General features: G+C 43.2%; 1 long non-coding RNA gene across 1 annotated transcript in view; it reads left to right on the forward strand.

The window, feature by feature from the left end:
- LOC146343681 (uncharacterized) overlaps positions 1-23,706 on the forward strand; it is a 64,160-nt gene that overhangs the window by 33,107 nt on the left and 7,347 nt on the right. Inside the window, exons 3-4 of the long non-coding RNA XR_014792563.1 lie at positions 11,169-11,232; positions 12,922-13,074. This is a non-coding gene — a long non-coding RNA (uncharacterized LOC146343681). The remainder of the gene's footprint in view (positions 1-11,168; positions 11,233-12,921; positions 13,075-23,706) is intronic.

The raw sequence follows: 23,706 nt of genomic DNA on the forward strand, positions 1-23,706 counted from the left end.
TGGTATCAAAGAGCTAATTCTAATATTACCAGTTCATGAGGTATTTTTTTAATTGTATGTATTATTACATTTTATATCCCACCTTTTTTTTCTCTTGCAAGAAATCCAAGGCAGCTTACATGGTCCTCCTCCTCACCATTTTATCTTCACAAAAACCCTGTGAGGTAGGTTAGGGTGAGAGTAAGTGACTGGCCCAAAGTCACCCAGTGAGCCTCATGGCCGAATGGGGACTAGACCCAGATCTTCCAAGTCCCAGGCCAATACTCTAACCACTATGCCATACTGTGCTCTGTTTACATGCATACTGTTCTATCACTTCAAGGATGTCCAACTTCTGGATGTAACCTACAGTATTGTTGGGAGTCAGCAAGACTAGAACCAGAAACCTTTGGCTCTTTATGCATCTTCCCCATATAGTCAGCTATCGGGATTGCAGTTTGGACCTTCTTCCTGTCAGTGAAGTACTCTGAGGCTCTGGACCAGACCCATAAACCCTAACTGGCCATTGTTAATACCTAGACAGGAAGGTTTCCTTTGGGGGCTGTGACTTGACCTGAGCAACAGTGGTCTTCCTACCTCTGGTGGAGTACTCTGCATTGACTCTGAACTTGGTGCCTTGGCTTTGACCCCCAATCAAAACTCCTGGCTCCCCTATGACAGCAGCTTAAGGCTCTGTCCTGACACGTATGGAGCTCACCAATCCCAGTCGTGGCTTTGGCTCTACCTGTTCCTGCTCTTCTCTCCCTTGTTCTGCAAGTCTTTCACTGGTTCTTCTCAATTGCAACAACTCCACACCCCCTATTTTTCTCTCTGAATCTGCTTTACATCCCTAGGCTGCCTATAAAGTTGACTTCAGGTCCAAATCAGATGTGGATTTGTGATTTAGGCTCTCCTGTGTGTTTTGTTTTGCCAATATTCATCCCTATGGGGCTGTTTTGAAGATCGGGGAAGTGGTACTGTGAGAGAGGGTCTTTATCTGATGCAAATCACCCTGGGTTCAAGTCAAACATAGAGGGGAACAGTAGCTCATGCAGAAGATCCTATGTTCAGTCTCCAATATTTCCAGTTAAAAGGATCAGGTGATAGGAAAGATTTTTGCCTGTGACCTGGAGAACCGCTGCCAGTCAAAGTAGACAATACTAGACTAGAGGAACCAAAGGTTTGACTTGTTCTAGGCAGCTTCCTATAAGGCTGTTCCCCTCTCCCTAAAAGTTGCTGTTAGCTCTGTAGCAGAAAACAAAAACAGGTACATATAAACAGCCTCCCACAGAGCACCACTGTGGGTCTCTTGAGTAGCAAAACAAAAGACTGGGAGATGATCCATGTAACAGATCTCCCACACCATCTCTGCTTTGGCACTCCGCTTTCCTCTTCCATCTGTGATTATGTCTTGACCCAGCTCCAGCTCCAGGCTTGAAGGGGTCCCCAATGAAATATGCTCTTATGGCCTCCCTCCTACATCAGTGTACTGACCTGCTGATGGTGCTGGGCAGCAGCACTGCCGCGTTCTGCACTGTGTGGCTTCAAGTCACCCATCATTTTAATTACCCACCATAACCCTGATGTAGTATCATTTTAGAGCATTGTGAGACATTAAAATGGCAGCCCCGGTGGGTCCAGTGGAGAAGCATTATGTCTGAAGGGCTGTGGGTAATTAAAATGGCAGGAAATTCCCAGAACTAGCCAACCAATACAAGAGGCCAGGGCTGGCATCAGCAGGGGGTCCTGCCATTCTTGCAGCTGCCTGACCATTCTGGGTGTTGATGTTTTCCCAATCATCTTTGGACAAAACCCAAAGCCCAAGAAAACTTTGGACTGTTCCTGATGCTTCCTGAGGTGAACAATGCATCCCTTCAAAGGCACCAGAACCAAAGCCAGGCCAGAACAAGCCTTCATTACTGCTTCATGCTTGGAGACACAGACATTCTGTCTCCTTTCCAAATAGTGTCTTTTGGTTTAATTTCCCTAAAATGCTCATAAGTGATGGGAGCGAGCTGTGTGGTTGAGTCACTGGCAGTTACAGCTTCTAATCCTACGGCACGTTTAAGCAGGAGCTCCAACCACTGTGTTTTGCAGGAGGACAAGGATAGGACTATGAAGTGGTCATTCCTCCAACACCACCAGGCTTCACTATGAAAAAAAAAGTCTTCAACTGGTTTTCAATCATCATAACTCCCAAGCCCCTGCACCTATCCTCCTGAAACTTACAGGCACCAATTTTATCAACTGGCCCACTCAAGTGGGTTCTGAAGACTCATCAATCCATCTGGCCCAGTATTGTCAACAGTGACTGGTAGCGGCCCTCCAGGCTTTCACACAGAGGTCTTTCCCACTCCTACCTGGAAAGGCCAGGGATCAAATCTGGGATGTTTTACATGAAAAGCATGTGCTCTTCCACTGAGATATGGCCACACCATTTATGCCACTGTGGCTAGGGATGTCCAGTTTTTATGAAATCTGTCCTGTGTATGTTTTGTGGATTGTACGGTGTCATTTGTTCTGGCATCTGTTCACAGACTGATTCGAATTTTTTTTTGTTATGCGGAAAAATATGCAAATAATTCTATAACAGGGTTCGCAACAAGTTGCGTAATTTATGTTAGTACGTAACATTTAGTGTATAGTCCCCCATTTCATTCAAAAATTTCCCATATTTATTTATTTATTTATTTATTTATTACATTTATAGCCCGCCTTTTTTCCTCCTTAAGGAACCCGAGGCGGCGTACATAATCCTCCTCCTCTCCATTTTATCCCCACAACAACAACCCTGCGAGGTAGGTTGGGCTGAGAGTCTGTGACTGGGTCAAAGTCACCCAGTGAGCTTCCATGGCCAAGTGGGGACTAGAACCCGGATCTCCCGACACCCAGTCCAACACTCTAGCCACTACACCATGCTGGCTCTCTATTTACCAGTCTCAGAAGAAACTTGCGTATTTTACAAATAAATTTGTGTAAATTTCAGGAAAGTTAAAAAAAAGAAAAAAAAGATCCAAAAGTCCATGGACTCCGCACAGCCAGAGGAGGCCAGTCCACACTGGATTCCACAGGTCGGATTATTAGAAATCCATACTCCTTTTATTCTTTCTCAAATTTCTCTAGCATCCCTACCTGTGGCTGCTTGATCATTGGCTGCTGAAGTGATGCAAATGATAGGGATCATGTCTACAATCTCTATGTGGAGGTGACAATTCATACAACTTGCACCTTTCCACAATTTTCACTGGGCTACAAGCTGCAAACTCCCACACAGGCAATCACATGGGTGTCGCCAAACGTATGAACCAGGCCCATACTCATCCTCTCCCACTTCGATCCCTAAGACTCTGTTCACAAACAATTCACATAACGTTCACTGGGTATAGCCAAAGCTATTCGTCATGACCATAGTGATAAGAATCTCTCCATCGGAATTAGCCACCTAATCAGGGGCCAAGAGGTCAAGACTTGGTAACAAAGACTACTTATGAAGAAACAAACAGGCTCGTATTTTCTCAGAATAAACACACTCCAAAGCATTGACAGAGACAGCACTATGTGCTGATAAAACATGGACACCGCTACTTCCACACAAAGGTTTCACCCCACACCGTGGGAAAAATCTTACCTTGTAAAAAACAATGATCAGGTGACCATGATTCTTCTGTGACCCCAATGTTTGCTCACTGTAGAAACCATAAAGCTTCCTCTCAGTCTCCCAGGATCAACACAGCACACAAAAAAGGATATTACGTATGTGCTCTTACTATTTATTCCATCATTAGCAGGCCCTGTTTTCCCTTATTTTCCACTCCAGATGATCAAAGAAAAGATTTGCTATGGAATTCCCCGTTCTTCACAGTGTAAAATGGCATCACATCTGAGACATTTCAAAGAATGTTAGGAAAGCACTGAGAAAACACTGTCAGCAGAAGGCAGCCTATCCCAATGTGATGCCCTCCGGAGGTGTTGGGCTACAGCTCCCATCATTCCCTAGCTAGCATGGTCTTTCGGTCTGGGGATGATTAGAACTGTAATCCAATACCTCTGGATGGCACCTGGGTGGGGAAGGCTGGCATTGCGCATGCAAATATAATTGGTGATGTTAAAAATAAAATCCAAGGCTAATGCATTTTGGATGCTAAAAATAATAATCACCATCATTGTCATACATGCACAGTTGCACTGGAAACAATTAAGCCATTTACAGCTTGAGACCAAACTATCTGAGGAACCATTTCTTCCCTTACGAATCTGCCCATCCTCTAAGATCAGCTGATGTAGCCCTCTTGGGTTTGCGGTGGTCTTCCGAGGTATGGGTGGTGACAATATGTGAGAGGGCCTTTTCTGTGGAACTCTCTGCCTCAAGACCCAGACCGGGGTAGTGAGCCTCTTTCAGCCCAAGGCCTGAATTCTATTCCAGAGAAGCTATTGGGGGCCACATTCCAGTGGTGGGTGAGACTGAAAGTAAAATGGGACCAAAATACCAGCATATTTTCACTGAAAAATCTTCCTGCCAGTATCTAAGCCTTAGGAGAGGCATCTCAATGTTTTAGAATGGGGAAAAAATGGATCAAAAGCTGGGAAGCCACCAAGTGCTCAGCGGTCAGAGGTAGGGATGTCACAGGAGTCCGAGAAGGGGGTGGAGGCCAGCCGACCCACTAGGCCTCCTGGACTCCAGTCTGCAGACTGCCGCCACTGACCCAGCCGCAGTCTTGTGGAAATGGCCGCTTTACAGTCACCATTTGTGTAAAAGGCATTTTACGTAAAACAGCAAGCTGCCATTTTTACACAGAAATGGTGGCTCGCTAAGGGGTCGGGTGGCTGTGCAGCACTTGCTGAGTATCTGCGGACTGCCGGGAGGCTCATTCCAGGGTGCCAAACAGGGACGAGTAAGTGGTGACGCGCGGGGTGGGCCCAGGGTGTTTTGTCCATCCTTAGTCAGGGGTAAGGGGGTGGGGCCAGGGGAAAGAAGCGTGGCCATATGGGGAACCCCAGCAATAGCAGCTGGTGACAATGGCAGTGAGAAGGGAGACTCACTGAGCAAGGGGGCCCATGGAGGGTATCTTGCCCAAGGGCCCTCAAAACCTGGAGCCAGCACTGCACAATATTCCATTTCTGCCGGATGCCACAGCGACGGTCATCCCTACCAATAACATAGGGCCCCAAATTGAGAAGAGTGGATCACCACCATAGTGACTGAGACAGAGCTTTCTTCCTTTCCCTACTCCTCAGAATGCTGACTATAATACAGAGAGGAAAGGCAAGATGGGGAAATAGGATGTGCTGTGTGACGGCTGGTGTTCTGTGCATTCACCCATGAGAACACACCAAGGAGAGAATACGAGGAAGGCGCCCTTGGGCATTATGATGATCCATCTGCACGTCAGCACCATGCAGGCACTGGGGTATCATGCCCTTATCTTGACAGAAATTGTTTATGCCTCCAGTGTTGAGATACAATGAGTTGTTTACAACACCATCAATACTCGACTCCTTTTTAACCAAGAATAGAGATCTGTCACAAATGAATGGACTTGTTAATCAGACCTGTTAATTACAAAATGCAGTCACTTCTACTAAATAGAGATTTTTTTAAAACATTATTTTCTGAATCAACTGTTTTTCATATGATGTACTTGTGAATGTTGGGTGTTATTTATGTCCAATAAATTGGACTTTCCTCTTGCTTGACAGATTACACTGATCTATTGCTTTACTCTCATTTTGTCCTGTTAACTAGAAACCTACTTTATCATGAAATATGTTTCTCATATTTTCTCCTACATAGTGAGTGAAACGCATTGATAATCATCATAAATTTCTATGGCTTTCCCTCAAAGCCACAACCACACTGGCAGCTGGGGAGGAAAAGGTAGTCAATCCCCAGTGTATTATCTGGATAGAAGACATTCAGAGGAAACTAGGAACCTGCCTTGTACTGAGTCAGACCATGGTTCCATCTAGCCCAGTATTGTCAAAACTGACAAGCAGCAGCTCTCCAGGGTTTCAGGCAGGATCCCTTCCTAGCCCTACCTGGAGATTCGGATGTTCAGATTTTGTTAAATCCGTTCTGTCTGTGTTTTGTGGATTGTCAGGCTTCTTTTCTTCCATTGTCCACTCACTGAAAAAAAATAAGAATGTACAGGAATTTTGTTCCTGGTTGCAAATGCACATTTGCGCTAATGTGGATTTGTGAAAGTGTGCACTTGCACAAATGCATATTTGCACAAATCCCCCCAAAGTAAAAATAAATAAATAAACAGACCGTAAGTCTGCAGAATCTGTGAGACTCAGAAAAAATGGTCCATTACAGAATCTGTAGGTCAGATTCATAGAAATCTGAACTGATTTGAATCCATTGCAGATTCCTCTGACATCACTACCTGGAGCTGCTGCAGGACGAACTTGGCATCTTCTGTATGCAAAGCATGTGCTCTACCACTGAGCTATGGCCCCATCAGCAGTGGGCAGCACCACGACAGCATGGGGGAAGGGGCAACATGACACCGCCCCTCTGTAACACAGCCTCCCGCATGAACTGCATCCTGAGGTGTGAGTGTCCAATTGCCCAGAGGCCCAGTTTGCTTAATTTCTTCCCCTTGAAAAGGGCGGGGAAGAAATTGCATGCTTTCATGGGCCAGTGTGATAAAGACCACTCTTTGCACACAGAAGATCTCATGTCAATTTCCTACTATCTCCATTCAAGCATGGAGAGGCAACCTAGTGCCCTTCAGATGTTTTGGACTACAACTTTCATAATCCCTGACCATTGGCTATGATGGCTGGGACTTATGGGAATTGCAGTCGGTGTTGTAGTGGAGTGGAGCAAAGGCTCACAGGGTGAAGCACCATGACATTTTGATCAGCAGGGGCAATTATGTCATCTGCAAATCCCACCCCCACCCTCAGACGTCCCTACTTAGCTACAATCCTCACAGTAGCTGGGCAGGAGATATGGGGAGAGATGATTTCCCAAGGACATAGATGTGAGCTGTCCCTGTTGTCATGCAAAATATTTGGGGATGGCTTGATCTCGAATGGGCAATGAAGACCCATTAGCATTACAGAAGACCCACTCGTGGCAAAGATGAAAACAGCTAGAATTAGTTTTTGATATGGATCAACATAGTGACCTGCATGTTTGGACTTTCCTTGGGGATTGTCATGATGAGTGCCTGCACTTCAGAATTTACCAATATACTATTGATTGTCATCCAAATAGGGATGTCAGAGAATTTCTCCACGAATCTCGGGGAGGCCGAATGCCAGCGCATTCGGCCCCCCCAAATTGGTGGAGAAACGGTCTGCCACCCTCCACCCCCCCCCCCGGGACAGGACTTACCTTGCTCGAATGTCCCTGGTGGCAGCGGCTCCAGCAGCGGTTCGGCGGCGGCGGCCGGTCTTTCGACCGTCCGCCGCCGCCGCCATTTCCAAGTAAAACAAACAAACAAACAAACATGATAGGCTACGTAAAGATTTACGTAGCCTATCACGGCTAGATTTTTAAAAAACACCATGATAGGCTACGTAAATGTTTACGTAGCCTATCATGGCTGACTTTAAAAAAAAAAAAAGCACGTATGCAAATGGCGTTCCTTATTTTGGCACGTGTAGTCTACGTAAACATTTACGTAAACTACGGCGAAAGTAAGGGCAATGCAAATAGCGTTGCCCTTATTTTCGCCGTAGTCTTCGTAAATGTTTACATAGACTACACGTGCCAAAATAAGGAACGCAAATGGCGGCGCCCATGGGCGCCGCCATTCGCGTACACACTTTTTTTTTTTTTAAAGTCAGCCGTGATAGACTACATAAACATTGACGTAGCCTATCACGGCTGACTGCAGGGACACAAATGGCGGTGGCTATGGCCGCCGCCATTTGCGTCCCGGCAGGAGACGAGGTTTCGCGGCCGGAGGGACAGGGCGCCTCCCCCCCGGCCAGAATTTCGGGGGGAGGGACGGAGCGCCTCCCCCCCACCGCGAAGCAAGCTTCGGGATCAGGTAAGGGACTTTCGTCCATCCCTACACCCAAAACATCTAGTAGGTACTAGATGGCCTACTCCTGAGAATCTCAGGTGGCACAGTGGGGAAAGGGAAGTCTGCTGGAGAACTTGAAGAGCCACCGCAAATCATGGTAGGCAATACTAGACCAATGGTCTGACTCAGTACAAAACAGCTTCATGCGTTCTAAACTCTAGGGCTGGTTGAAGTCCCCTCCTCCTGTTGGACCTCTCCTCCAAATGAATGGAGTTTGGGGTCATTTAGGGGGTGGAAGTCGCTTGACTTTCAGTGGTGGGGGTAATCAGAAAACTTACATTTATGTGGTGGTCTTTTTCTTCTTTTCCAACCGTTATTTTTTTAAAAGGTGAGAGCTACTCCAAGTGGCTAGGAAGCATGGCTCCTTCTACACACTTCCGAAATTGGGCTACATGATGACGTAATGTCATTTCCAAGGACATTGTACAGGGGAAAAGATGGCTGCTCCTACAGGAATCCTCCTCTTAATACCTGGGAGCAGTCTGAAATTTGCCGCCAGGTTCTGGTTATTGCCAGGATTTTCGTGACAACTCAAAACATCGGGAATGCCCAAACACATGGACCAGAAATAAACCATTGCTGCAGAGACAGACACTTAAGGAACTTTAAAAGTCCTTCTTCCAGAGAAAGCCTCATCATTGTCAGGAGATGCCATAAATCTTTGCTACTCCAAAAAAAGAAAAAAGAAAAAAGGCCCACATTGACTTGTCAAGTCTAACATTAGTTAATCATGCTGGTATTGGCTGGGAAAGCAGAAGAAACATTCCTCCCTGCCACTCTAGTCTTTGTACAAGCAGCTATATTATTATCACAGCCACTTTGTGAAGAGTATGTTTTCTTCCTGTAGATGCTGATTAGTGTCAAGTGATTCCCCCACCCCCCAACTCAGAGACATATCGTGGTTTTAATGTTCTATATATATTTTAAATTGTTTTATTGTGTGTTGTTTGGTTTTAATTTTTGTGAACCGCCCAGAGAGCTTCGGCTATTGGGCAGTATAGAAATGTAATGCAATAAATGAATGAATGAATGTGGATGCCACTTATGTCATTGTCTGGGCCTACACTTTGTAGGACACCCTTGGTAAAGATGACTTGTCATATTGACTAGCATATTACTTGGGATGGACAAATCCATCTATTTCCAGTCCATGCCACTTTTGCACATGCTCACTCATAAGTGTGATCTGTGCCATTTCCACACAAATCTGCAATTACACACACATAAATAGGGATGGCGCAGGTACCCAGCTCAGTCTGGGAGTCTCATGGACTCCCCACCCCCTCGCTCATGCCTCTGGGCTGCTGTCCCCACTTGTCTCCTCCCCCCACCCTCACCAAGCCACCCACACCTACCCAGAGCCACCCTGAAGTGCCCATCATTCCCACGGTCACCATTTTTGGAAAAAATGGTGCCTTGGAAACTTACATAAATCTAATGTTGTGCACTTAGCAGCCGTGCACTAAGGCCCCATCTATGCAATATCACAGGTGTAAATGGGCCATTTATGCCTGTAATATTGTGAAGATAAGGCCTTTAGGGCCACTATGTGTGTAATATTAGATATATGGGAAGTTCCCAAGGTGCTATTTTTTTATATATAATTTTATATATTTTTATATTTTTTTTATATTTCCCACACAAAATAGTGTCTGCAGGAATGACAGGCACTCGAGGACAACTCAGGATAGGTGAGGGCAGCTTAGTGAATATGGGGGAGACGAGCGGGTCTGAGGGTGTGCGAGTGGGGATAGCAGCTTGGCAGGCGCTGGGAGGACCTGGACAGGGGGGTGTCCATTCATCCCTACATATAAATGCATATAAATGCATCAAAATGCATATTTCAGTGCCAATTTTTGTTTGCACATATACTTATAACCACACAAAAATATGCCCTTTTAATGTATTTTTAATGTATTTTCTCTTAAAATGCACATTTCTAACAGAGAAATCGTACCAATGGAGTGCGGGGGGAGATCCAAAGAACTGTCTCATCCAAATGAGGGGCTCAGAGGGGGCATCCAAGGTATCTACCTCCAAGGTCAGATGTCTCTCTCTGCCTCAGAGGGGGAGAACCAAACTATCCAGGGACCATAGGACTACAGCTTAAATGTGTTTTTGCTCAAAATGTGGATTTCTAAATATATCTCAAAATACACATTTTTAGATGCATTTTGATACATACTTTGAGCTGAGAATGGAATTATAAAATTTTGAGAAATGCATAATCCAAAAGAGAATTACATTCTGATCTGCACATTGGTCGGAGAGGTATGGATCAGGTCAACTCATATTGGAATTTGCGAAGACTGAATTCCTCAAACATGTTAACTTTTGCTCAATGTGAATTTCTAGAACAGAATCCAAATTACCCCTCTACAAAAAAATCCACTCTGTGAATTTTGACAGTGAGCCATGGTATGAATATTTGCCAATAGATGGATATTCCTATTTTGACCTCCAAATATGTTTGATTTTAATATTTGACTGAAATTAAATGGAGTGATGTTTTATTTTGGTTATTTAGAGTTGACAGTTGACTTGATAGCTGGTATGCTGTGGTGTTTTATATATGAAAGGATTAAGAGCTGACATCTTACAGTGTTTTATATTTGACTCATGCTGATGTGAAAACAATCATGAGATACCATCAAGGCAAATGCATTGCACGTAAACGCGGAGGTAAAAGTTCACATAAAATGTCAAGTCAAATTTAAAACACATTCAAATCTGAACAGCAAACTTGGAGATTTTGCTGAGATTTGGCTTTCTCCTGTGTTCTTCCCAAATTCTGGAATGTGCTCTGTCCAGAACTATGATTGGCCCCCACTCACTTGGCCTTTAGAAAGTCTGTGTAGACACATATTTTTAATGTAGCTTTTAAAAATACGTAGTTATTAAGGTTTTAATGTTTTTACTCTTGTTAATGTTCTTGTTTTTACCGTTGTAAGGTTTTATTGTTTTAAATTGTTGTATCTTGCCTTGATGGCTTTTAGCAAATAAGGCGGTATATAAATGTTAATATAAAATAATAATTAATAAATGTTGAATACTTGCAGACATTAACTTTTACTCTAATGAATTCTCATGTTTCATTTGTTGCAAAAAAAAACAAGCAAACCCTCATGTCTGTTTCTCTCCCAACAGATAAGTCATCAGGAAGTCACAACCAACCTTGCCAGTGCATATAATCAAGAATTAACAAACATAAGTATATCCATTGTTACAGTACATTTTGCATTCCTCTTCCTTGGGAGCCAGGAGAAATGAGGTGAAAATTACCTTTAAGCCAGAAGAAAAAGGAAGGGCTTCCCCCAGTAGCAATAGTACATGGGGTTCCTCCTTTTCCCCATATATTTATTGGAAGCCGGCTGCATGCAAGTCAAGAATTACAGGCTTAATTTGCAGTATTGATCCAAACTGGCCATTTGGGGATGGCGAATTTCCATTTTTAAACAAATAGAAAAAATTGACTTTGTGATGCAGAAGGTTCAGGCTGCATCAAGCCAGAGGATATTAACCCAACGTTATTGACATGAGTTAGGATCCCGACCTCTGTTAAGTGTCTGACGCTTCACATTCACTTCCTTTCTGTATTGGAGGTGCAACAATACAGGAAGCAGACAAAGGCTGCTTCAGAGCCTGCTCAAACTGGACTTTCCCCTCCACACCCCTCCCACAGGGCCTTCTACCACCAACTGTCCTATCTGGTGGGTCCTCAATATTTCAGTAATATTTCAGTATTGTTTATTACTTGAGATTTTATTCATCTGTCTTTATGTTACTTGTAAGCTACCTTGGAAAGATTTGTATCTTGAAAGGCAAGATATAAATACATGGAATAAATAAACTATGATGGAAGGCAACAAGAGACACCAAGTGACCAGGGCAGGTGCAAACTAAACTGCAGATGGTGGGACAAAAGGCAACCTGCAAGCCACACTTTCTACGATAGAAGCTCCCTCCCTCCCCAATTCCAAATATGCAGGACTGGCTGGGATTTTTCAGAGATGAATGGGAGGTCCTTGAATGGAAGCACTTTTTTCCCTCTTGGCTTACTATTTTTCAAGCATTCAAAATAAATTATCACTATTATTCACTAAATTGATGTGTTGCTTCCCACTGCAAAAAGCAATCTCAAAGCAACTTACACACAGAGAGACTGAATTCCATAATGAATATAACAGAAAACACCAAAAATTATATAAACCATTTTGTAACTTTATTACATTTCTATACTGCCCAAATGCCGAAGCTCTCAGAACCATAATACAAATAAAAATAAACATCATAAAAACATAAACTATAGAATACAATATGAAAGGTGTTTATCTGCAATATGCAAAATCTCCATGTACCTGCCTGCCATGTAGCTGTTAAAGATGAGGTGCCTATATATATAAAAAAGGAAGAGTTGGCAACCCTAATTCAGCACCACAAACATGGCTGAATACACAGCGATTCAAACCCAGACTATTCAGAGCTAAGCACTCAAAGCCCTCTGCCTGAATAGATGAATATGTCTATTTTGCTTTCTCCTTGATCTTGTCTGATCTTGGAAGCTAAGCAGGGTCAGCCCTGGTTAGTTGGATGGGAGGCTGCCTGGGAATCAGGCTTCCTGCACTGAGCAGGAGGTTGGACTCCATGGTCTTGTAGGTCCCTTGCAACCCTATGTTCCTATGATTTAAATAATAATAATTTCAAAATTTGAAGTTATTTCCATCCCATTTATAAACAAATTTCCAAATTTTGGTAAGTTCTTATTTAAAAAAAACACCAAAAATGTTTCTCACCCATCCCTACTCCCCATACGTATGTAAGGTATGTAAGTAACCGTTGTCATGCTGCTAATTTCCATTAGCTGGTTATGTGTCTCTAAATCCCATTCCTTTCTCACAAGGAAGAAGCCAAAAGCTGATACAAGGCAAACGATGCAGCCACCTTGCTGATGGTCGGTAGATTTGGGTCCAATCAGAAAAATGCTATATAAGCCGCCTTATGTTTAGAAGATAGAAGATAAGATTTAACTTATAAAGATACTTGCAGAAAACAGGTAATATCCTAAACCACACAAAAAAGCCATCAAACAGTATAGGTTTGGTTGAGTAGGGCATACAGTTAAAAATCTTTTCTTTCCTGAAATAGAGCCAGATACAGTCCTGCTCAGTATACACTGATAGAAGAAAGCTACTGCCTTGGTATGGGAGGAAATATTTACACTCCCTTATTCAGCAGACATACCTGAAGACACCAACAATCCTACCAGTTTAAAAATTGTTGGCTTTAGGTAGAATGTCTGCAATTATGAGATATCAGTTGTAGTAGGTGATTATATGGGCTGTAATTTGTGTTTATTTTTCCCACTGCTGAAGACCATCTAGGTCGAACCGTGTATGGGACAGGGGTATTGCAAAATTTGTTTATAGATCTTTATAGATCGGTATAGATACCGATTATTATAATATTATAATATTATAATATTATAATATGTATGTAGGCAATACTTGAGGACTGTTTATAGATCTTTTTAACCTTGTTTGTAATATTTTATTAAAATCTTGGTTTCAATTGTATATTAGAATTGTTTGCACATTTAATACACCTGTATATATAGATAGTTTCCTATAACCTATACTGTTTGGTGGGATATAAATAAATACATTGTTTTCTACATTGAAAAAGTTGTCATGAGGTATCAGGCAACTTATGGCCCTCCAGGTATTTTGGCCTACAATACCAATCAGCCCTAGCCAGCATAGCCAGTAGTGAGGAATGATGGGAGTTGTAGGCCAAAACATCCAGAGTTCCACAAGTTGCCTACTCCTCATCTAGAAAGTCTGTTTTCTCTTCTTTATTCTTCTGGGGGACAATAACAGAACAGTGTTACTTTAAATGTTGTCATTTGTATTTTTGCTTTGTGTTTTTAATGCCTGAGAAAATGGGGTAGTCACAGACTCATGGATTTAAACAAACTTTATTTGGGCGCATGACTGACTGGCAATTGTGGGCAATCATTTTAGCTGTCACAAGGCCGCGGCAATGTGCGAGTGCTCTTCCATGAAATGTTTATATTTCATAAACAAAATGATGTGCTTAACAGTCGGAGCGAAGGGAGGGTTCCAGCTAATGCATTTTCCAATGTGTGAGGTAGATTATTAATGCGCTCCAGTAGCTGTTAATTTCAGTTTGCCGGAATGATTTATGGCGAGGTAAAGGAGAGAGACATAATCTAATTGAGATCAGAATCACTGTTCTAGGCAAAGAGCACCAGCATGGACCCCTAGCCACAACAGAATGATTAATATCTAATAAGCAAATAACCCGTTAAATTATTATAAACATTACTTTTGACAACTCTTTTGTCAGCAAACGAAACAGCAAACAAAACAATATCCTCCTTCCAAAAATAATCCTGTTGGGTGTTTTCTTCTTCTTCATTTAGCCCAATAAAATATGCACGGATAACTATTTTCACAAAAGGTGATCCTGTTTGTAGGGAATCCTATGCCCTGATCAAATCGGAGTTAGAAATGGAAGCAATATGAACAACAATTGAACTATCAGAGCAAAATCAATCTTAAGACAAAAAGAAGGAGAGATTATCTATGCATTCATGCGACTAAATTGCTGAGTTCTTTCTGATCATCATTGCTCTAGTTAGTATGTCAGTCTCTTATCTCTATTTTGTCTTAGAGACGAATGAAAAGAACATAGGAAGAGCTGTGCTGGATCAGACCAAAGGCCTATCTAGTCCAGCATTTCATTCACACAGTGGCCAAGCAGATGCCCACAAGCAGAAGATGAATGCAACAGCACCTTTCTGCTTGTATTCCCAATGGCTGACATATAGACACATACTGCTCTGATACTGGAGGTAATATATAGTCACTAGTCACCATAATCACTACTAGCCACTGATAGCCTTCTCTTCCATGAATTTGTTTAATACCCTTTTAAAGCTGTCCAAGCTGGTGGCCATCGCTACTTCTTATGGTAGCAAATTCCATAGTTTGACTATGCGCTGTGTGAAGCAGTCCTTCCTTTTATCTGTCCTGAATCTCGCACCGATCAGCTTCATGGGATGAGCCCAGTTTCTAGTATAATAAGACAGGGAGAAAAACATCACCCTATCCACTTTCTCCATACCATGCATGCATAATTTCATAAACAGTAAGAAACTTATTATTTGTTGCCCAAAGCTCCTTGAAGAATATTTCGGAGCAGCTTTGGACTTGTGACTGATATGTGGAAATGAGCAAACAAAAGTCCCTCATACTTCCTGTCCACCCCACATCTGCATCTCATCTAGAATAGAACTTTTGCATCGCCTTCTCCCCAGAAAAAAAAAAGGGGGATGCAAGAGACTGGAAGTAGGAAGCACTTCAGCTGTCCCACCCCTCAGCTCATATCAGTGTCATATCCAAAGCTGCTTGTGCAGTGCAATTCTACACATGTCTATTCAGAAGAAGTAAGCTCCACTGAGTTCAGCGGGACTTATTCCCAGGTAAGGATGTATAGGACTGCAGCCTTAGTGAAGTAATTTCTCAAGGTTGAATCAGAACAGGGAAGGAGGGTTGATCATCTGCTTTCATGCTGTAATCTACCAATGATTTAAACTACCTGATATCATCCCAGAATGAGCTGAACTTCAGGTTGAAGGAAAACCTACAGTCATGAACAAAGAATAATTCTGGGACTTGTATGTGTTCTAAGCTGGAGGAGGGGTGGGTGAATCTGTAATTTGCTCTCATTCAGTTTTCAACTGCCTCAAGTGTCCTGCCACAGTTTATTAAATTTGGTTTTATCAGAACTCTGTTTCTTTTTTTAAAAAAAAAATTTTTTTGAACATGGTGTTTTTATTTTTTGCTGTTCAGTGCTCTGAGGTCTTTGGATGTGGTGCAGTATACAAATACTGTAAACAAACAAACAAACTGCTAGGCTCATTCCATCCCAGCTCTGTGCGAGCCTGTTTTTCTGCATAGAAAATTGGTATGTATTTTTGAGCACATTTTTTGGTACTCATTTTAGAAATATACACATTTTTCATGGCATTTTAAAAATGTGTCCATCTAGTCAAACACATTTCTTGTTGGCTTTATTAATTCAAAGTGCTGGTTTGGACCTTTAAAGCCTTAAATGGTTTGGGACCAAGTTACTTGAAGGACCGCCTACACCCATACCAGCCTGCCCGCACTTTAAGATCAGAAAGAGAGGCCCTTCTCATTTGCCCACCTGTGAGAGCAATCAGGTGGGTGAACACACATGAGAGGGCTTTCTCTGCAGTGGCCCCACATCTTTGGAACAAGCTGCTGTCGGAGGTCCGCCATGGTCTGTCACTGCAGACTTTTAAGAAGGCCTTGAAAACATATTATTTTACCTTGGCCTTCTATTGATATGACTTCTACTGGTGCTGTTGCTGCTGTTAACATCATTGTTGGTTTTATATTGTTGGTTTTAATTATTGTTTCAATTGTTGGGTTTTATTATTTTTATGTTTTTATTACTTTTAATATTTTAACTGTTTTTATGTATTTTATTGTTGTAAGCCGCCTTGGGAGGGCTTCTGCCCTGAAAGGCAGCCAAGAAATATTATAAATAAATAAATAAATAAATGCCCATTCATTTTGGTGGATAATAAATAAATAAATAAATAAATGCCCATTCATTTTGGTGGATCTGCTCTAAGTAGGTCTAACATTGGATGCAACCCATGGGGTGCAGAAGGTCAGCTTTCCTCAACCTGGTGCCCTCCAGATCTGTTGGACTACAGCTCCCATCATTCCTACCTGGGAGTGATGGGAGACATAATCCAACAGATCTAGAGGTCACTAGGTTGGGGAAGGCTGCAGTAGGTAATTGACTGGTTCTTGGCCCACCATTTTGCCTTTGGTTTCACCGTTCCAGTCGCTATTTTGCACCTGGCTCCACTCGATGGACCACGGGGTTCTAATTAAAAAAACAATGCAGACATCTCAAGCCTTAAGTCTTCCCACTCCCATTCCAAATTCGTGTTCTTTAACCTTGGGGCTTTGCCTTTGCCATGCACACACACAGATATGTTTAGACTACTGACCAGCAGCTTTGCCAAAACAATAGAGTACTCAAATCTAAAGGTGAATGTGAGCAGAAGTTCCAGTCATCTACAGAGGTGGGTTTGAGTAAGTCCAGTCACTGTGCCAAAAGAAAAAAAGAAGAAGCATGGTAGCTTCACCAAATGACTTCTACCACATCAACATGGTTAAACATCAGAGCTTTGAAGGAGCTGCCAAAAGCCTATGAAACCCAAATGAGAGACATTCCCTTTCTTCATTGGCCGTTGGATTATAAAAGTGAGCAGTAGCCATGTCAAAGCACATAGATATGTTGTTGCTGTTGTTCAGTCGTTCAGTCGTGTCTGACTCTTCGTGACCCCCTGGACCATAGCATGCCAGGCCTTCCTGTCCTGCGCTCTCTCCCGGAGTGTGCTCAAGTTCATATTAATTGCATCGGTGATGCTATCTAGCCATCTCATCCTCTGCCGTCCCCTTCTCCTTTTGCCTTCAGTCTTTCCCAGCATCAGGGTCTTTTCCAGAGAGTTTTCTCTTCGCATTAGGTGGCCAAAATATTTCAGCTTCAGCTTCAGTATCTGTCCTTCCAATGAGCAGTCAAGTTTGATTTCCTTTAGGATGGACTGATTTGACCTCCTTGCAGTCCAGGGGACTCGTAAGAGTCTTCTCCAGCACCACAGTTCGAAAGCATCAATTCTTCGGCGCTCAGCCTTCCTTATAGTCCAGCTCTCACAGCCATACGTTACTACTGGGAAAACCATAGCTTTGATTAGACGGACCTTTGTCGGCAAGGTGATATCTCTGCTTGTTACTATGCTGTCTAGGTTGGCCATAGCTTTCCTCCCAAGGAGCAAGCGTCTTTGAATTTCATGGCTACAGTCACCATCTGCGGTGATCTTGGAGCCCAAGAAAGTAAAATCTGTCACTGCTTCCATTTCTTCCCCTTCTATATGCCAGGAAGTGATGGGGCCAGATGCCATGATCTTAGTTTTTTTAATGTCAAGTTTCAAACCAGCTTTTGCACTCTCCACTTTCACCCTCAACAAGAGGCTGTTTAGATCCTCTTCGCTTTCTGCCATTAGGGTGGTATCATCTGCGTATCTGAGGTTGTTGATAATTCTCCCAGCAATCTTAATTCCGACCTGTGATTCATCCAACCCGGCGTTTCTCATGATGTACTCATGGTGCATATAAATTAAATAAGCAGGGCGACAATATGCAGCCTTGTCGTACTCCTTTCCCAATTTTGAACCACTCAGTTGTTCCATGTCTGGTTCTTACTGTTGCTTCATGTTTTAAACTGGAAGTGTTCGGCTATAGCCTGGCACTGAAAGAGCAGCTGAACATTTATTTTCCCATTGTTTAATTTAATCTCTAACCCCATCTAACTCATTCTAATATTAACTCTGAGAAACTTGTTTTTAATCTTGTGGAATTTGTGTGTATTGGAAGGCCTGTTGTCTTTGGCGAGGCAGAACTGTATTGTGCCCTCACAGATGTCAGATGTGGAGAAGTCCTTTTAAAATCATTTAAGACATTCTTTCCTGCTGGTGATGCAGGGCCATTCCAAATAAAGCAGGAAGTAGCATTTTGTCCTGCCCTGTTTCACCCTAGACCTCAAATGCCGTAGGCTGAATTAGTTCCTTTGGTCTCATAGAATTCAACTAAAACATTCGCTTCTGATGCTCTCATGTGTCACAGTGCTCCCAGCCATTCGAAACAACTTCTCATAGGCAGGATTGTGCTTTTGCAGTGATTCTGCACAAGAACTGGGGGCAGGGAATGCAGAATGTCTCCTGGACGCCCAGTTCAGATCCCAAGTTCCTAGCCCTCATGGCTGACAAGATAGGCTTGAAAATATGTGAGCAATGCCTGGTGAGATCTCAGAAGCTACAGGGGCTGTTGAATAAAATATCCAGTGGTTGGCAGCTGGGGGCTCCTCATGGCTCCTTGCCCCTCCCTACGACTAACAGAATTTATTTATTTATTTATTTCTATACCGCTCAATAGCCGAAGCTCTCTGGGAGGTTAGAAGCAGAATAAGTTATGCAAATCCATCAAGCAAATTGGTTTGGTTTGTGTAATTTGTGTAGGTCACAGAGGGAGCAATCCTAGGGCCGTTAGACAGTGGCTTTACGGCCATAGGATATGCTGTTTTCCGGGAACCGACCTTGGAGCCCGTGCTCCGAGGTCAGTTCCCGGAGAACTGACTTCTCCCCACGTCCGCAGTGCCTTGGAAGCAGCGCGGAGAAGCCCCATCCTCCACGCTTTCAAGGGGATCATGGAGTGGCCAGAAAGGGGTGTTCTGGGGGCGTTCTAGGGCAGGAAGGGAGGAAATGCCTGTATGACACATCCAACATGTCGTACAGGAGCCTCCACCCCCGCTCAGCCCTCCCGTGGCTAGACAGCCACAATTGGTTGTCTAGCCGAAAAAGCAGGGCAGGAGAAGCGCAGAGGGAATGACCCCCTCTGTGCTTCTCCTGCCCTGCTTTGGATAGGTGGTCACCTCTGAGTCCAGAGGCAGCCGCCTATCTGGATAGGATTGCTCCCTAAATCCAGCTTTTCCTGGGACAGAATTTGGTCTGCCCTGGTGCAAGAATTCTAATTATTTTCCTGTTAGCACAGTGAACACACAGCACTATCCATTCATGGTGTGGTTTGTCTGGCTCCATTCCTGGAATGTAACCAACATAAAGAAAAACACCAGTGGAGTTATGTTTACTGCTGGTGGCATTTGACCATCTCTCTATGTTCTTAGGGTGGCCATGTTGTCCTACTTTACAGAGGACAGCCCTCTGTTCGAAGGTGTTTGGAGGTGTTCTTTGCTTGATGGGTTGAACAGCCAAAGTCCAGTTTAAGGATAAAAAAGCATAACAAGGGAGAGCAGAGCAGGATCATGGAGGCACATAGTCACCTGGTCACTGTCTTCCCCACTATGGTGAGATATATTTCTATTTAAATTATAGTAATGATTAGCAAACCTGCATCTATCCACATCAATAAGCACATTCCAGTTTTAGCAATTCTGACTTGAGTGCCATGTTTTTGCCAGAAAGGTGGGCTATAAAGAAAATAATAAATAAATGTTATGCAAACCTATGTCCCCTTTTGGCAACTAAAATGATCAAGGGGCTGAAGCAACTCCCCTATGAGGAAAAGTTACAACCTCTAGGATTGTTTAGCTTAGAAAAAAAGGCGAGTATGGGGAGACATGACAAAGGTGTTCAAAATTATGCATTGTGTGGAGAAAGTGGACAGGGAGACTTCCCCCCACCTCATAATACTAGAACCCAGGGTCATCCCATGACAGATAAAAGGAAGTACTTCTTTACACAGCGCATAGTCAAACTACAGAATTCACTTCCACGAGGTGTAGTGATCGCCACCAATTTGGATGACTTTAAAAGGAGATTGGACAAGTTCATGGAGGATGAAGCTATAAATGGCTACTAGTCCTGATGGCTATATGCTGCCTCCAGTATCAGAGGCAGGATGCCTATGTCCACCACTTGCTGGGGAAATGGGTGGGAGGGTGCTGTTGCACTCATGTCCTGTTTGTGGGTTTCCCGACAACCTCTGGTTGGCTACTATGTGAACAGAATGCTGGACTAGATGAACTCTTGGTCTGATCCAGCAGGGCTCTTCTTATGTTCCTAAGTTCTCTCTCCCTCCCCCCGCTTTTTTTTGGGTGATGTATTTCCTCTTTTGGAGTGATGCATGACCTCCCTAGTCTTACTGTCTGGGAAAAAAACAAAGAAAGGGATTCTTCTTCTCCTTGTTAAATGCTCTTCACATCGCAGAGAGACTCATGTTAGACTTAGGTTGCACTGCAACCCAGACCATTAAAATCAATGGGGATTTTACAATTGACTTCAATGGGATGTATATTTTTGCCATGAAGTTCCCCACCACCACCAACATTGCATCTACTTCACTTCCTCCTCCACATGTAGTTAGATGAATAAATGGCCAAGATTTTTCAAGAAACACACTTTTTCTTAGTGTACAAGTGGGGTGGGCCAGGCTGGTGTAGCAAATATTTCACCATTAATTATGGTCTTCAAAAAATAATGAAAGTTGGATGTGACCTTTAAAACACTAAAAATATAGTTCCCACTAATACAGGTCTTTTTTTATTCCTAAACTCAGCCATCCCCACTGTAAATTATGAGGCTAACAGCTGGCTGCCAATGAAGCCCACTATTAATTGTACGCTCACTACCCTGCCTCTTGTAAATCAATATGAGCAATGAGCCCAGTTGCCTTCTTCTCTATCCAGAGGTGATATAGATACCCTACCCATAATGGGAAGTAATTTAAAGCCGGCTGTCAGATCTCTTGGGCCAGACATCACCCGTCGTTTCTTTGCCATAAACAGGGGAGAATATGGAAACGTGGCCTCCCTTTAAGCAAGTACTTCAGCAAGTTATCCAGACAGCAGCTGTGTGGCAAAATGGCCGTCGCTTGTGCCGAGAGTTGGCACACAGTCAAGTATTCTTTATCCACTTACTCAAGTAGCCCAGAGTTCCCCAACCTGATGGATCCCAAATGTTTTGGTTTCCATTGACCCTAGCCTAGGTGGTCTGTGGTCAGGGGGAGTGGGCATAGCTCAGTAACAGAGCACATGTTTTCCATGCAGAAGGTCTCAGGTTCAATTAGTGGCGGCTGGTGGCTCGAATTTCAGTGTGGCTGTGAATCCATTCAGGGTTTCAGTCAGAACCAGCCAGAACTCTAGAGAAGCTATCCAAAGTGCTGAACCCAACCCCCCAAATGGGTTCAGCACCTTGGATAGCTCCTTTAGAGTTCTGGCGGGTTCTGATTGAAACCCTGAATGGATTCACAGCCACACTGAAATTCGAGCCACCAGCCTCCACTGCCTGGAAAATAATCCTGCCTGAAATCCTGGAATGCCGCTGCCACCCACTCTTGAATCCACCCATTGTCATCTCTGACCCCAGACACCACTGGCATGTGGTCCCCGGTAGAGTGCCACCAAAGGCATGCAAACCTTGACAGAGAAAGGGTTCCCTGCCCCTGCGTTCAATCCACAACTTTCGCTATTATATTTTTTAAAAAAAAAACTGGGAGGAAACAAGATCTCAGCCTCTAAAGTGCAATATATATGAACTGGAAAACAAAGAATTTGGCAGCCCTTCACAAAGTCACTCCAAAGTTCAGAGCAGATTCATGGTTCTCGGAATGCCGTTCAGGTGGGACTGCTCCAGGACTATTCTGATTTGTTTGAGTCTAGGGTGCCATTACATTTCAGGGAGGGATACCTAAATCCTTTGGATTTATAAAGTCAGTACAGTTATTTCCATCGGCAAAGAGTCTGCCCACTCTTCTTCCTCAGTTCAAGGAGAAACACACAATATGCGAAAACCACCAAGTTGAAAACAAGCCATTGTAATGTAGCAGAGCAGAGCTCTGCAAACTACGTTTCCGGCCGTAGATTGGATTACCTGTATATTGTACAATAAATGGGTTAGTAATCCAAGCAGTAGCTGCACTCCTTTTTGTGTGCGTGCGCGTGGGGCAAAATTCATATGTCATGAAGCCTTTGACAAATGTTATTTCCATACTTAAATTGAGCAATGAATTGAAACTGGCAAAGGGAAAGGGGGAGAAAGAAAGAATGTGAGCTACAATGGTGCCTTTTTAAAAATTGCTTTATCTATTGATAGTTTTGTCCCACACTCAAAGCAATTTCTAGAATACAGGACACAGAGCCTGGAAGAGAACAGAGTTCTAATTAAATCAGTAAAGGTTTCTTTATTTCACATGAACAATGTGAGTCAAAAGTGATCTTTTCCACGAGGAAAAATTAAATTAAGCTTGATGTGAGAAGTCTGCTACTCCCTATATATTTCCACATCAAATGTTTATAACAGCTTCTATTCTCTTCATAATGGCATCAATTGGAGAGGGGGAGCCCGCAAATATAGAATTCCAAATTCCCATTCTGAATTAGAATACATTTCTAACCTCTTCTGTAAGGTTGAAGTAGCGAGAAGCAATTCGCTTTTTACAACAACTTCACTTAAGAGATCTGCTAACTTAATAAATCCCCTTATTTTAATATTTAATTACAGGAGTCCAATCTAAAGCAAGAACACAAAGACTGCCTTCTTAGAGCTTGTCAATGGTGGATAATTGCAGTACAGCACGATGTGTTAATTCTGACAATGATATTCATGACTTAGCACAAAGGCTCAGAAGCTCAGGGAATCAACTAGCAGAACTTTTGTTCTATTTCCTTTGTTCACATCTACCTTCCTTGCTTTTTTTTATTGCCCTAGCCCTCTGGAGGTAGGCTACATGCATGGATGTTGTAGGGCACCCACCTCTTCCCATGGTCTGCCCCCCACTGAGTTCTAGGACCTATTTAGCAGTTTTGTAATGATTGGCTGGGAACATGTGTAAACGTTCTACCTCTGATAAACTCTCAGTCCTTAAAAAACACACACCTCATTCACTTGTAGTGGTGATGGCAGATGCAAAGATGAAGATGGTAGCAGGCCTGTGCTGCTGTGGACAGTTCTATTTGCTCTAATGTGACACCATTTTGTCCAAGACAGAGTAGGGCTGGGCAGCCTGTAAATGGACAGCCCTTGGCCTAATTTCAAAAGCCCTCTGTG

Source organism: Heloderma suspectum, chromosome 5 (genome assembly GCF_057233095.1).
Source record: "Heloderma suspectum isolate Gila_16-S chromosome 5, 16-S_ref, whole genome shotgun sequence".
Lineage (NCBI taxonomy): Eukaryota > Metazoa > Chordata > Lepidosauria > Squamata > Helodermatidae > Heloderma > Heloderma suspectum.